This window comes from Salarias fasciatus, chromosome 23 (genome assembly GCF_902148845.1).
Source record: "Salarias fasciatus chromosome 23, fSalaFa1.1, whole genome shotgun sequence".
NCBI lineage: Eukaryota > Metazoa > Chordata > Actinopteri > Blenniiformes > Blenniidae > Salarias > Salarias fasciatus.
In genome coordinates, this window is record NC_043766.1 from 37,264,967 (window position 1) to 37,278,236 (window position 13,270).

A 13,270-nucleotide genomic window follows, 5' to 3' on the forward strand; every position below is an offset into this window, starting at 1 on the left:
TAAAGCGACATATCAGAGCGAGTTTGACTGAGCATTGCTCCTCTTCACGGATATGCAGCTCAAAGCAGCCACAACTGGTCTGACTTGCTTGGTCACCCGGGTTCAGCCAGCTGCGGTCTCCTGAGCTCCTGAGTGAAGTGCCCCACCGACAGCTCAGCCGCAGCCGGCCAGTCGCTCCCGGCATCCCGGCGAGTGGGCTGCCGGGCGGCTGCTGGCCGTTCTCGGAGTCGCAGCGTGCAGGCTGCCGCCTGGTGTCCAGCCGCTTCCCACGTTGGCTGGCTGTGCAGCCGAGTGCCATGCTCCGTGGTTGGGAGAGTGGAGAACGTGCCTGAAGCTTCATGAGTGCCGTTCTGTTTAAACTAGCTAGCTTAGCAGCTTAGCAAGCAGGGGTTGTTTGCTCATGTGATCAGGGTGATTACCGTAATTGCCACAAAAAATGTGCATCAAATTATAAGGCGCTCTGTTGGATTTTGAGAAAATTACAGGCTTTTCCGAGCGCCTTATAGTGCGTAAAATATGGTAATGTGTTTGCCTCTTCTTGTTCTGGTTAATAATCTGGCGGCCGCATTTTGAACCAACTGGAAGTTTTTTAATGCACTTTTTGGGCAGACTGCAAGAAGGGAGTTACAGTACTCCAGTCTAGTAGAAACAAATGCATGGGTGAGTTTTTCTGCATCGCTTTTAGGCAGAATGTTTCTCATTTTAGCTATGTTGCACAAGTGGAAATATGCTGTTTTACAAGCCAGGTTGATATGTACTTTAAAGGAGATATCCTGGTCAAATAAGACCCCGAGGTTCCTGACAGTAGAAGAGGAGGATACACTGACGTTATCTAAAGGCCTCCACACACTACAGGATAATCGGGCCGAATTTTGCCCCGATCTTCTCCTCCCGATCGAAGCCGACAGGGTCCGATTGTCGGGAGTATGTAGATGAGTTCGGGTCCGATCTTCGTGTAGTGTGCAGTGTGTTTCGAGAAATTTTTTCCGGTCGGAGCCTCTCGGGAGGCATCGAAAGGGGAGATTGTAGATAATGAACATGTTTAATATTTCCGATCGCAAATCCTGTAGTGTGTGGTGCGCTCCGAGAAGCGCCAATCAGCTCCGAGTAGAGCTGTCCACACCCTCGAAATAAAACTTCCTGATTGGATGAACAGCTCCGTCTGAATGAATGAATGAATGAATGAATGAATTAAACTTTATTATCCCACATGGGGAAATTTGCCTTGGGCATGGTAGTGCAAAGCTGCAAACACACATTTAGTGACACAAAACAACAACGCAACATTACAGAAGAGACATGATATATACAATAAAAACAATACAATTAAAATAGATGAAAGGTAAGAAAAAGTGCAGACTTGTACAAAGTGCAAATGTGTGTGCGTGCAAATAATTATGGACGGGGGAGCTGCGGGAAGAGAAAGAGTGGACGAGGCTGGGCAGGGGATCCACATCTGAAGGCCTCCCTCCTGCTCCGAAAACTGGGAGCAACCCAGGGGGAGATGTACAGGACCCAGAACCCTCTCCATACAGGGAGGGTTGGGGGTCAGGGTAGTGGATCCACAGCTGAGAGGCCTCTCCACTACCCTAGACAAGGAGTGGAGGAAGACTGGGCTGAGCTGATTTGTTTGTTGAGCAGAGTAATGGAGGTAGGCACGAAAGAGAGCTTAAAGCGGTTGTATTTACATCTGCTAGCTCTGTAGCGCCTCCCTGAGGGCAGCAGGTCGTACTCCGAAAACAGGATGTGAGAAGGGTCAGCTAAGATTTTGGAGGCTTGCCTGACCACAACCTCCTCATACAGAAGCTGAAGCGGTTGGGAGTCTGAGTTCTCCACTAGCTTTAGTGCTGTTGCTACAATTCTGTGTAACTTGGTCTTACTTTGGACGGTCAGGGAGCCGTACCACACTGCCATGCCATATCTTACAACGCTCGCAAAAACTGCACTGTAGAATATCGCCCTGATCTCTGCACGCACCCCAAACAGACGAAGCCTTCTAAGGAAGTGCAGTCTTTGAGCTAGTCTGCTGCACAGATAGTCAACATGTTCACTCCAGCTCAGGTTGTTGGACACCATCAAGCCCAAGTATTTATATGAAGACACTTGTTCTATGGGCGTATTGTTGATGGTTACAGGGTCGTGAGTCATGACGCCCCGAGGGTCAAAGATCATTTCTTTTGTTTTCTTCGTATTTAACAGTAGGTAATGATCATCGCACCAGGATTTAAAGGTGTCTATCTCCCTGAAATACACGCTGGGGTCAGCCTTTGTGTCTAACAGGGAGAGAACGATGGTGTCGTCGGAGAACTTAATGATGTGGTTGCAGGGGTGGGTGCTCTTGCACTCATTAGTATAGAGTGTAAAAAGAATTGGAGAGCTAACACAGCCCTGTGGAACACCAGTATTCCTCTGTTTTGGAGTCGAGAGTGAACCATTTACAAGAACCTGCTGAGAACGGTTTGTTAAAAATGAATAAAACCATTTCACAGTTACAGGATTTACTTTCAAGTCGATTAATTTCTGTATGACCACGTTTGGCTGAATTGTGTCAAAGGCAGAGCTAAAATCTGCAAATAACACTCTGGCGTAGGCTTGGGGGTGCTCAAGGTGTTTGTTAATCAGATGTGTGACTGTAATTACCGCATCCTCAGTGCTACGACCCTGCCTATACGCGAACTGTAGTGGGTCCAGACAACTGTCAACCTCTGATTTGAGCGAGCTAACCACAATTTTTTCGAAGCATTTCATTATTATTGAAGTTAACGCCACCGGTCTGTAGTCACCATTTGTAACAGGACATGCAACTTTAGGCACAGGCACTATTATAGACTTTTTCCAGAGCTGTGGTACAGTGTGGCAGTTGTATGACCTTTGAAAAATGGGGCACCAAGCCTGAGCCAGTTCAGCTGAACAGTTTCTAATCAGGGAAGCTAATAATCCATCCGGTCCTGCAGACTTGCTTTTGCAGTCTCACCAAGGTGCCGCTGATTAAAAAAAATCCACTCACAGCTGTCAGAGCTGGATGAATATATGTCTGTGAAATATTCACTATATATGACAGTGAAACAGAAAAGCCAGAGTTCCTAAACTCAGCTGTACAGAAAGTGATGGTTAATCCTACCGCTCCTGGATGAACTGGATATCCTCCATTCAGACCCAAACTCCGATCTAATATCTGCATCTCCGCCAGTTCTGCAATAATCCCAATGTTTTAATTAATCTCCGTTATTAACCATCACGGAAGAATGGGGCAGAAAAAAATAATAAGAAAAGAAAAAAGATTTTAGTGAGTGCATAGCACTGTCAACAAACTGATCACTATTATCACCACTAGTCAGTAAGCTCATTTCTGTGAGTTCACAAGATAATGCAGCAAATGCAGGCTGGATCAATTCTTTGTACCGAGCCACAGATTTTTCAGATAATGTCCGTATCAGCTGAATTTTATCTTTTTGAGCAGAGCAGTCTTCAATCAAAACCTGAGAAGTAATCAAAAAATGGTCTGAGAGTATGGAGTTCTGAGGGAGAACATTTAGGTCACTGACTTCTATCCCATATGTTAAGACCAGATCCAGGGTTCAAAAGAGTTGAATTTAACATTAGTTTTGGGTTTAAGAAGAAGACTGAAGTGCGATATCACTGCCACACTTCCACCTCGACCTGTAGATCTAGCTGTTTGGAAATTAACATAGGTTGGAGGGGTACATTCATTGAGCCTCACATAGTCATCTTGCTGAAGCCAAGTTTCTGTTAGAGCAAGGAGATCAATGTTATTGTCACCGATAAGGTCATTAACTAACAGAGATTTAGTGGAGATTGCTCTAATGTTTAGTAGACCACATTTTATGTATTTCCTACTGGAAAAGTTATTCTGTCTCGTACAGATGTTAAGCTTTTTACCCATTGACTTTTTTTTAATGCTTTGAGCACTTTGGACAGACTCAGTCTCTGTTTGCCTAGGTAAACCTCCATGCTTGACTTGTAAAAATCCGGGAGCAGGATTAGTGACGGGATCAACAAGATCAACAGAGGAGCGTTCTACACGACTGCTCTGCGCCCGGGGCTCATAGATCGATTGCCAATTTAGGGTACTAAGTCAATCAGCCATATTGTGAGCTAAAAGGGCTGCACCATCCAAAGTTGGGTGGATGTCCTCCCTGCGGATGAGACCAGGCTTTCCCCAGAAGGTGCACCAGTTGTTTCGAAAAATAACTCCGTTTTCCTCACTCCATCTAGACAACCAGCGACTGAATGATGAAAGTCGGCTATACATTTCATCATTGACCAAATTGGGCAGGGGACCAGAGAATATTACGGCATCAGACATCGACTTCGCCAATTCACACACCGAGGCTACTTGTAATTTGTGCACCTCTGATTGTCTTCGCCAGGCATCATTACCGCCTGCGTGAATAAAGACTCAACAGAATCTCCTAACTTCCTGTTTTAAAAGCCTAAGGTTCCCCTCGATGTCCCCCACTCTGGCCCCCGGGTAACACCTAACCTTCACCGCTGGCAGCTTCACGTATCTAACTATAGAGCTGCCAATCACCAGCGTGTCCAGTTCAGCCGGTGTGTCGTCGCTGAGGGGAGAGAACCTATTGCAGACGTGAAGCGGTTCTTGGAGTGCTACGTGGCGGTGCTTAGCATTAGCCTTCCTCCGGACTGTCACAAACCGGTCCTGGTCTTGTCCCGGCTGCTCGGAACATGCTGCGGGGCTAGGCTTGCTAACACTCCTCTCACTGCAGGAGCGGGCTGCAGGCCCTGCCGCTACCTCGCTGTAGCTAGCACTGCCCTGCCCCTCACATCTGCACAGCCGCTCCTCTAACTCGGTTACCCTGGCCTCCAGCGCTGTCAATACACTGCACTTTACGCAAATACCCCTATCGTCAAAGGAGGCAGGGTTCTGACTCGACATATGGCACACTGAGCAGGAAAGAAAAGAAGATAGAGGGGAGGACACCATAGCAGTCCTGACAGACTAAGCTAGTTAGCACGCTAAGCTAGTTAGCACACCGGTGGCGCTAACGGCGGAGAAGAAATGTAATTCACGAGAGATCACTGGTCAATCGGGGGCGTAAATAACCCCAGAATAAACTAACCCCAGACGTGTTTAATAAACAGTCAGTTGTAAATGAGCACTATGCTTTTTTTTTTTTTTTTTGATTGCTTCGTGAATTAACAGTAATAGCAATTGAGAGACAGCAAGTACTTCAGTCGCTCGTAAGCTTCACCAACATGGAAAACACTCACCGGAAGTGACATCAGATCACACCATCACCTCCAAATATGTATTCAATGAAAATAAAGGAGGCAAAGAGACAAAGGGCTGGATAATATTTATTCAGCCCTTTGTCTTGAATATTGTTGAGATTTATTTTGTTTATTTGATATTCTTTTACATTGTAAACACTGAAACGACCCGGAAGTACCAGCGCACGATCATTGAAATGCGTCCGCTTGGCTCTCAGCTGTTGATTGACACAGCCGTCAGGCAGCCGCTGCTGCTGGCGTCCTCACTCAGAATTGTTTGCATTCCTTGGAGAGCACAGTGATGTACGTACAGTGAACTAATGATTGCTACAAGTTTGTTTAAGGCTCTGATTGCACTGTGAAATGTTTATTAAAAATGTTTATTCAATTGAACCGTCCGCTTGGCTTCCAGTGGAAGCAACAACACACACAGTGTCTAATGTCAGAGACTCTCATGAAGGAAGCAGCTGGATGGGCGGCTGAGGGAAAACGAGGTCAGTGAAGTTTAGTGAAGTTTACGCGCAGCTGCATTGTGGGAAGATGGCGGCGCCCTACAGACCGCCGGCAGCAGCGACAAACAATAACAGAAACTAACTTTTTGTTGAAAACACAGTGAGTAAAATGAGTGAGGCGCAAGGCAAGAAAACTCGCGCAAACCCGATGATGGAAAAAGAAATCGAAGAGCTCCGTAAGTCGGTAGGTGCCCTGACAACTGATATGGCCAAGGTGCTAAAACAACTGAAGATGCTAACGGATCTCGTTAGTGAAGTAAAACAACTCAAAGAAATTATTCAAGAAAAGGACAAAACTATCGTACAGCTCGAAAGAAGGCTCCATGACCTGGAGCAATACTCAAGGATGGACGATGTTGTTATTTCGGGACTAAAAGTCCAACCTCGCTCGTACGCAAAAGCTGTGGAGAGAGGAGGGGAAGTAGCAGCAGACGCTCCAGCCGAAGACCTGAGGACGCTGCAGATGCAAGTTTTGGATTTTTTTAAAAGTAAAAACATCGACCTTGATGCAACCAGCATCTCAGCTTGTCACACGCTACCGCGGAGGGACATGAAGACCAACCCTGCCATCATTTTGCGTTTTGTGAACCAAATAGACAAGACGGATTTATTGATGCAGGGGAAGAAGCTGAAAGGAACCCAGGTATATGTTAATGAGCATCTAACGAAGAAGAACGCCGACATTGCACGGGAGGCCCGTATTTTGAAGAAGAACGGCAAGATCAAATCAACATGGACCAGGAACTGTAAATTGCTAATTCGGCTAAATGGATCTATGCCTGAGGAAGCCAAAACAGTAACGGTAAGAGAACTTAAAGACCTTGAAGCTTACAGATAATGTTACCGTTACTGTCCCCTCTAAGAGTGATGTGGCCTGGATGGCTACAGATAAGCTGCAATGGAAAATAGCGGAATGGTTTATGTTCTCCCTTTTTTGATATTTCTCTCAATTTTAATTTTTTGGTGCTCTTTTTTGCATGGATATCCCTTTTTTGTGTGGATGTGGACTTCTCTTTATTTTTATTTGCTACTATTTGCATGGATCAGTGTCGTGGGACATATCAGGGAAGTCGTTTTGTTTTATTTTATTTTTTTTTTTTCCTTCCAATTTCTATTGGCAAGACTTCGTTTTTCTCCTTTCTAATGAATGAAAAACTTTTGATGAAGGACTTTTTTCAAAGACAATGACATCTATGGAGGGTGAAAATGCAGTCTTTTTCAGTTGTCAAAAAACACCTGTGGAAGAACAGTGGCCTTCTATGTGTTTTGATGAAGATATTGACCCGGAGAGTAATTTCTTTAAGTGTGGTAATACAAATAACTGCCGTTATTATACAGAGGAGCAGTTTAATACCATTAAATTAGATAATAGTATATCAGTTATTCATTTCAATGCCAGAAGTCTATATGCTAACTTCCAAAGTATTAAGGATTATGTAAGTCAGTTTACCACACCATTCTGTGTGATCGCAATCTCAGAGACTTGGCTTAACTTGGAAAAATGAGTGGACTTTCATTTAGAAGGATATGATTTGAATTTCATGAACAGAACAAACAAGATGGGAGGGGGGACAGCTCTGTATGTAGATGAAAGGTTAAAGTCATGTTCATTTGTGGAGATTTCAATATTGACCTACTTAATCCTAACAAGCTTTCATCAGCGGATGAATTTGTTGCTGCTATCTATAGCATGGCTTTATATCCTATTATCACCAAGCCCAGTAGAATAACGTGTCACTCTGCTACATTAATTGATAATATATTTACTAATAACATGAAAAATAATATAGTGAGTGGATTATTATTGAATGATATCAGTGACCATTTGCCAGTTTTTGTAATTTACAATTGTGATTACAGCATGAAGAAGGTTGGGAATAGTATGGGCTATGTGAGAGTAAGAACGGACGAAGCTCTTGATGCATTTAAAACCGAGTTGATATCCCATGACTGGAGGAATGTGTATGAAGAGAAGGATGTTGACTCAGCATATGATGCTTTTTTAAATTCATTTCTACTGCTGTATGACAAAAACTGTCCTTTGTGACAATGGAGGAAGAAACCAAACTGTTCTGATAAGCCCTGGTTCACAAGGGGATTGTTAAATGCCTGTAAAAAAAAGAATAACTTATATAGAGATTTTATGAAACATAGAACTAGTGATAAAGAAACCAAATATAAAACATATAAAAATAAGTTAACTGATATTATTAGGAAACGTAAGAAAGATTATTATAATGTTATACTAGAAAAGAACAAAAATAACATTAAAGGTACTTGGGATATATTAAACAAAATTATCAGAAATAGAACAACCAACTCAGGCTACCCAGATCTTTTCATTGATAATGAAAAAGCTATCACCAGCATGAATGATGTGGCTGAGGGGTTTAACAATTTCTTTGTGAACGTGGGACCTGAACTAGCAAGACAAATAAAACCTTCACAAGGGGGAGATGTTTTTCAGAACTTAGGTGAAAGAATTCCAGATACAATCTTTTTGAGGGATACAGATAGAAATGAAATAATTAATATTGTCAATAAGTTCAAGAATAAGACATCAAAAGATTGGAATGGCATTGATATGATGGTGATTAAGAAAGTAATTATTGCTATTGCGGATCCATTAACGTACATTTGTAACCTGTCTTTCAAATCAGGCACATTCCCTTGTAAAATGAAAACTGCTAAGGTGATCCCATTGTACAAAGCTGGTGATAAACATCTTTTCACTAATTATAGGCCAGTTTCCTTACTCTCTCAATTCTCAAAAATTCTGGAAAAAATATTCGTTATACGTTTGGACAGTTTCATTGAGAAGCATCAACTATTAATGGATTGCCAGTATGGTTTCAGAACAAACCAATCAACTTCAATGGCTTTAATGGAATTAGTGGAAGAATTAACAAGTTCAATTGACAATAAGAAATATGCAGTAGAGATTTTTATTGATCTGAAGAAAGCGTTTGATACAATTGATCATGGTATTTTATTGCATAAGTTGGAAAGGATGGGGATTAGAGGGGTAGGGTATAATTGGTTGAGTAGCTATATTGGAAACCGGCAACAGTTTGTTCAAATGGGTGAATACAGATCAACTAGCTTGGATATTACATGTGGTGTGCCGCAAGGTTCAATTCTGGGACCCAAATTATTTACTTTATATATTAATGATATATGTAAAGTATCTAGTATTGTGAAACTGGTTGTTTTTGCAGACGACACGAATATCTTTTGTTCTGGGGAAAATTTGCAGCAGCTGTTGGATGTTGTCTCAGCGGAAATGTGTAAGCTGAAACTGTGGTTTGACACTAACAAATTCTCACTGAATCTCAGAAAAACTAAATTTATAGTATTTGGTAAAAGTAAGATAGACTTGAATGCGCAAGTTGAGGTAACAATTGACGGTGTTGGATTGGAAAGGGTTTTTGAAAATCCTTTCCTGGGAGTGATTGTTGACCACAGTTTCAGCTGGAAATCCCATATAAAGTATGTTCGATCGAAGTTAGCAAGAAGTATTGGAGTCTTAAGTAAAGCAAGATTAATCCTGAACCAGAAATCACTATTCATGTTATACTGCACTCTTATACTACCGTATTTAACTTATTGTGTGGAGGTGTGGGGGAACACTTATAAAAGCAACTTACAGACTCTGTGCTTAATGCAAAAAAGAGCAATAAGAATAGTTAGTAATGTAGGTTATCGTGATCACACGAATGAACTGTTTTTAAATCTCCAGGCATTGAAGCTGACTGACATAGTAGAATTCAAAACCGCACAAATAATGTACAAAGCAAGCAATAACTTACTTCCTGGTAATATACAAAAAATGTTTAGAGACAGAGAAGGAGGGTATGACTTGAGGGGCAAATTTAAATTCAAACAACCCACTGTCTATACCACTCTGAAAAGCATGTGTATTTCAGTTTGTGGGGTGAAACTGTGGAACAGTTTGCCTGAGTTTATTAAGGAAAGTAAAAATCTCAGACTCTTTAAAACACAGTTAAAACACTTTCTGTGTCTGAAATATAGATTGGACTGATGTTATGATGGGGAGTGAAGGAAAGGACAGGAGAAGGGAAGAAAACAGAAACAAAGAAGGAAGGAAGTAAAGGGAAGACGTAAGGAGAAGGACAGGGGAAGGGGAATAGGAAGAAGGAAGGGGAGAGAGACGGGAAAGAGAGGAAAGGAAAAAGTGAAGGAAGGAAAGGGAAGAAAAGAGAGGAGAAAGAAGGGGAGCAAGATGAAAAAGGGGAAGTTGAGAAGAGGGAAGGAAGAAAAAGTAAGAAAGGGGGAAAATAGGGTAAAAAGAGAAAAAAGGAAGGAAAGGTAGGAAACGGAAAGGTGAAGAGAGAAGAGGAGGTATTAAAAAATAAATAGAAGGGAAAGAGGAAGGAAGAGAAGAAGAAATAAGTGCATGAATGTAAATTTGGCTATGTATATATATGTATGTGTGTGTATATGTGTGTGTGTATGTATATATATATATATGTATATATGTGTATGTGTATGTATGTATATGTGTATATATATATATGTGCGTACATGTGTTTTGAATATTTTGTGCAGTTCTATTTCTTTTTAGTTCTTTGTTGGAATATTAACTACTTATTGGTTGTTGAGACTGTTTTGTTTTTTTTGTTTTTTTTGTTGTTTTTTTTGCTTTGTTATAAATGTTGAACAGGAAGAAGGTTAGGCATGCATAAGCTACGTAGCTTCAGCCAAAACCTTTTCGGTCAACCCGATTTTCAGTGGTGTTGCTTTGGTTGGTATACGTTTCAATATGATCGAAATAAACTAATCTCAAATCTCAAATCAAATTCAATTTTATTTGTATAAGAAATTTAAAAATCAACTTCAGTCTTGTGATGTGATCGGTCTTGATCAGGTAAGATCGGATGTTATGAGGATAACCATTAGTGATCTGACATTATCAGGTATGATCAGCAGTCATCAGATGCAATCAGGTGTGATCAGCTTGATATGGTGTGATCAGGTGTGATCATATGTTATCAGAAGTTTTCAGTCATGATCAGCTGTTGATCGGCTCCCAGGCAGATTTACAAATAGAACGGAACAACTGATGAGGTGCTACAGGTCTGGTTTGAAACAACAGATTGGCAGATGTTTGCAGATGCAGCGGATAGTGACATTGACGCATACACAGACTCGGTCATATGCTACATAGGAAAGTGCATTGATGACTTAGTGCCCAAAACCACCATCTGCACTTATCCCAACCAGAAACTCCGGGCTGGACCCAAGGTGTGAGCTAAACTCAAGGCTCACACTGCTGCCTTCAACTCAGGAGACCTTGAGGCCTACAAAGCAGCCAAATACAACCTCAGATTTCCAAGAGGGAATACAGGGAGAAAGTGGAGTCGGCCCAGCAGAGTCACGACCCAAGACATGTGTGGCATGGACTACACCAGTGTTTCCCAACCCTGGTCCTCGGGGAACAATATCCTGCATGTTTTGGATGTTTCCCTCTTCCAACACACTTGATTTAAATGATCAGGATTGTTATCAGGCTTCTGCAGAGCTTGATGACGAGATGGTCCTGTGAAAATAATGGAAAATAATCTCTCCCTGAACGTCGGAAAAACTAAGGAGTTGATTGTGGATTTCAGGAGACAGCGGGCAGCCTGCATCCCCCCATCTACATCAGAAATGCTGAGGTGGAGCAGGTCAGCAGCATATATGTAATAAAATACACGATACTAATTGTAAAGCTGACAAGTTACCTTCGTCATCATCCACAACCGGGCCCGCGCGTGTTGCACCCCGGCCGGCTTGGAGACCTCCGGAGACCCTCGGTGAGGAGGGACATCCAGGCGGAACGTGGCGGGTCCCCGCGCGCACCGTGGCCCACGCGCGGTGTGGCCAGGCCGGCCTGAAGACCTCAGGAAACTCCATGGAGCAAGCTCCAGGCCGTTTACCCACCTCGGCCCTGACTTGGACCAACTCGGCTCTGGAAGTCAGACGCCCGCGCGACGTGACAGCTGAGGCCCAGCCACAGTGCCTCTCTGCTGGGGAGAGGAGCTCTGCGACGTTCCCATCTGAGCTAATTGTGGCTAAGTTAGTGAAAACTGTCAGCTCGTCAGCTGAGCTGACCCACCTGAAGACGGTAGACGAGCTGACTTCATGATAACACTGGCGATGGATGAAAAAATATAGCCGAAATGAGCGACTTTGCAGAGATTATGTTCCGCGCTGAAGCTCCCTTGCCTTGGCCCCTGCTAAGCTTGGTTGGAACTTCTGAAGGACTCCGTGCTGCACAATATTTGTCTGAGTGAGTATATGAGCATGCATACACCCAGAAATAAGGTCCAGATGTAAAAAAAAACGAAGTTACGTTACTTTCACGCTTACTGTATGTAATCCTTTATCAGGGAGAGTGCATACAATTCATACATTGTAGTACTCGGTGTCGTTACAATTAACTGTTATTATTAGCATTTGTTTGGTAGCAAAGTTGCGAAGTTAAGTTATCCTACCTTGGTTGCTTTCGTCCAGTTGGGTGTAGTCAAAGCCCACGTCGATCCCGCTGTTCTCAGCTACAGTGATTGGTCTTTTGCTGAAAATCTCCTCCATCCCGTCGAACTGCAGAAAAGGAGCTGGATCAGACCCGCTGGTTCCTCTGCTTCCTTGCTTTGAAGTATGACTTCTTCAGAGTCTTCCAGCGGTGCTTTATTTGGTCCGGTGTCCGCATAAAGCCAGCTTCACGGAACATTTCATTTTTGGCCACCTTTTTGTAGATGTCACTACCCCTGTACTTCCTTCCAATTATAAAAGACGTGATATCCATGTCTTTCATGGTGGAAATCAAAAAAATCAGTTTCCTCCTCGCTCCAGAAATGTGTCGTGCTTCATTCGCGGTTTGCCATCTTGTCTGTCTGCTGATGGTTGAGCTGCGTATTTCTGGTGAGTTTTGCGCCTACTCATTGCTGGACTTAAAAGACCATGATTCATTGCCTACCCCTGCACCTATCCCTTATTCCTGTCCCTGCTTCCAGCTCTTTTGAAAGCCTGGTTATTAACTGTAAACACCCATTTTCTGCCACAATAGCCCTCATCTACCGCCCTCCTAAATCACACCCATCCTTCATCTCAGACATACACAACTTCCTTATTTTTTCACTCTGCACCTCCTATAAAAATATTCTGGTCATTGGTGATTTTATCATACACATGGACCCACTCACTTGCCGACAAGCTTCAGAATTCAAACAAGTACTGGACTGTCTCAACCTACACACAATAAGGGCCACATTCTGGACTTGGTAATCACGGACTCAGTTCCATTAACTGATCTCCATATCTACGACATTGGTATCTCTGATCATCAGGCAATAACAATCAAGGTTCCCATCTCCTCTCACTTCACCAAGGACAAACGAGAAATAACCTTCCGGAGTATCAAGAACATTGACTACACCTCATTTAAACAGGATATTGCACTTCTTTCCGTCCCCCATGAACCTACAGTTGCCAATCTTGTGGAC

The 13,270-nt window shown here is 42.9% G+C and overlaps 2 protein-coding genes across 2 annotated transcripts in view; both read left to right on the top strand.

Annotated features, from left to right (window-relative positions):
• The window catches only part of LOC115382176 (NACHT, LRR and PYD domains-containing protein 3-like), a 1,518,151-nt gene that overhangs the window by 1,415,515 nt on the left and 89,366 nt on the right, over positions 1 to 13,270 (top strand). The gene's annotated exons all lie outside the window — the stretch shown is intronic.
• The window catches only part of LOC115382197 (NLR family CARD domain-containing protein 3-like), a gene marked incomplete at its 3' end in the record, with an annotated part of 1,183,065 nt that overhangs the window by 942,000 nt on the left and 227,795 nt on the right, over positions 1 to 13,270 (top strand).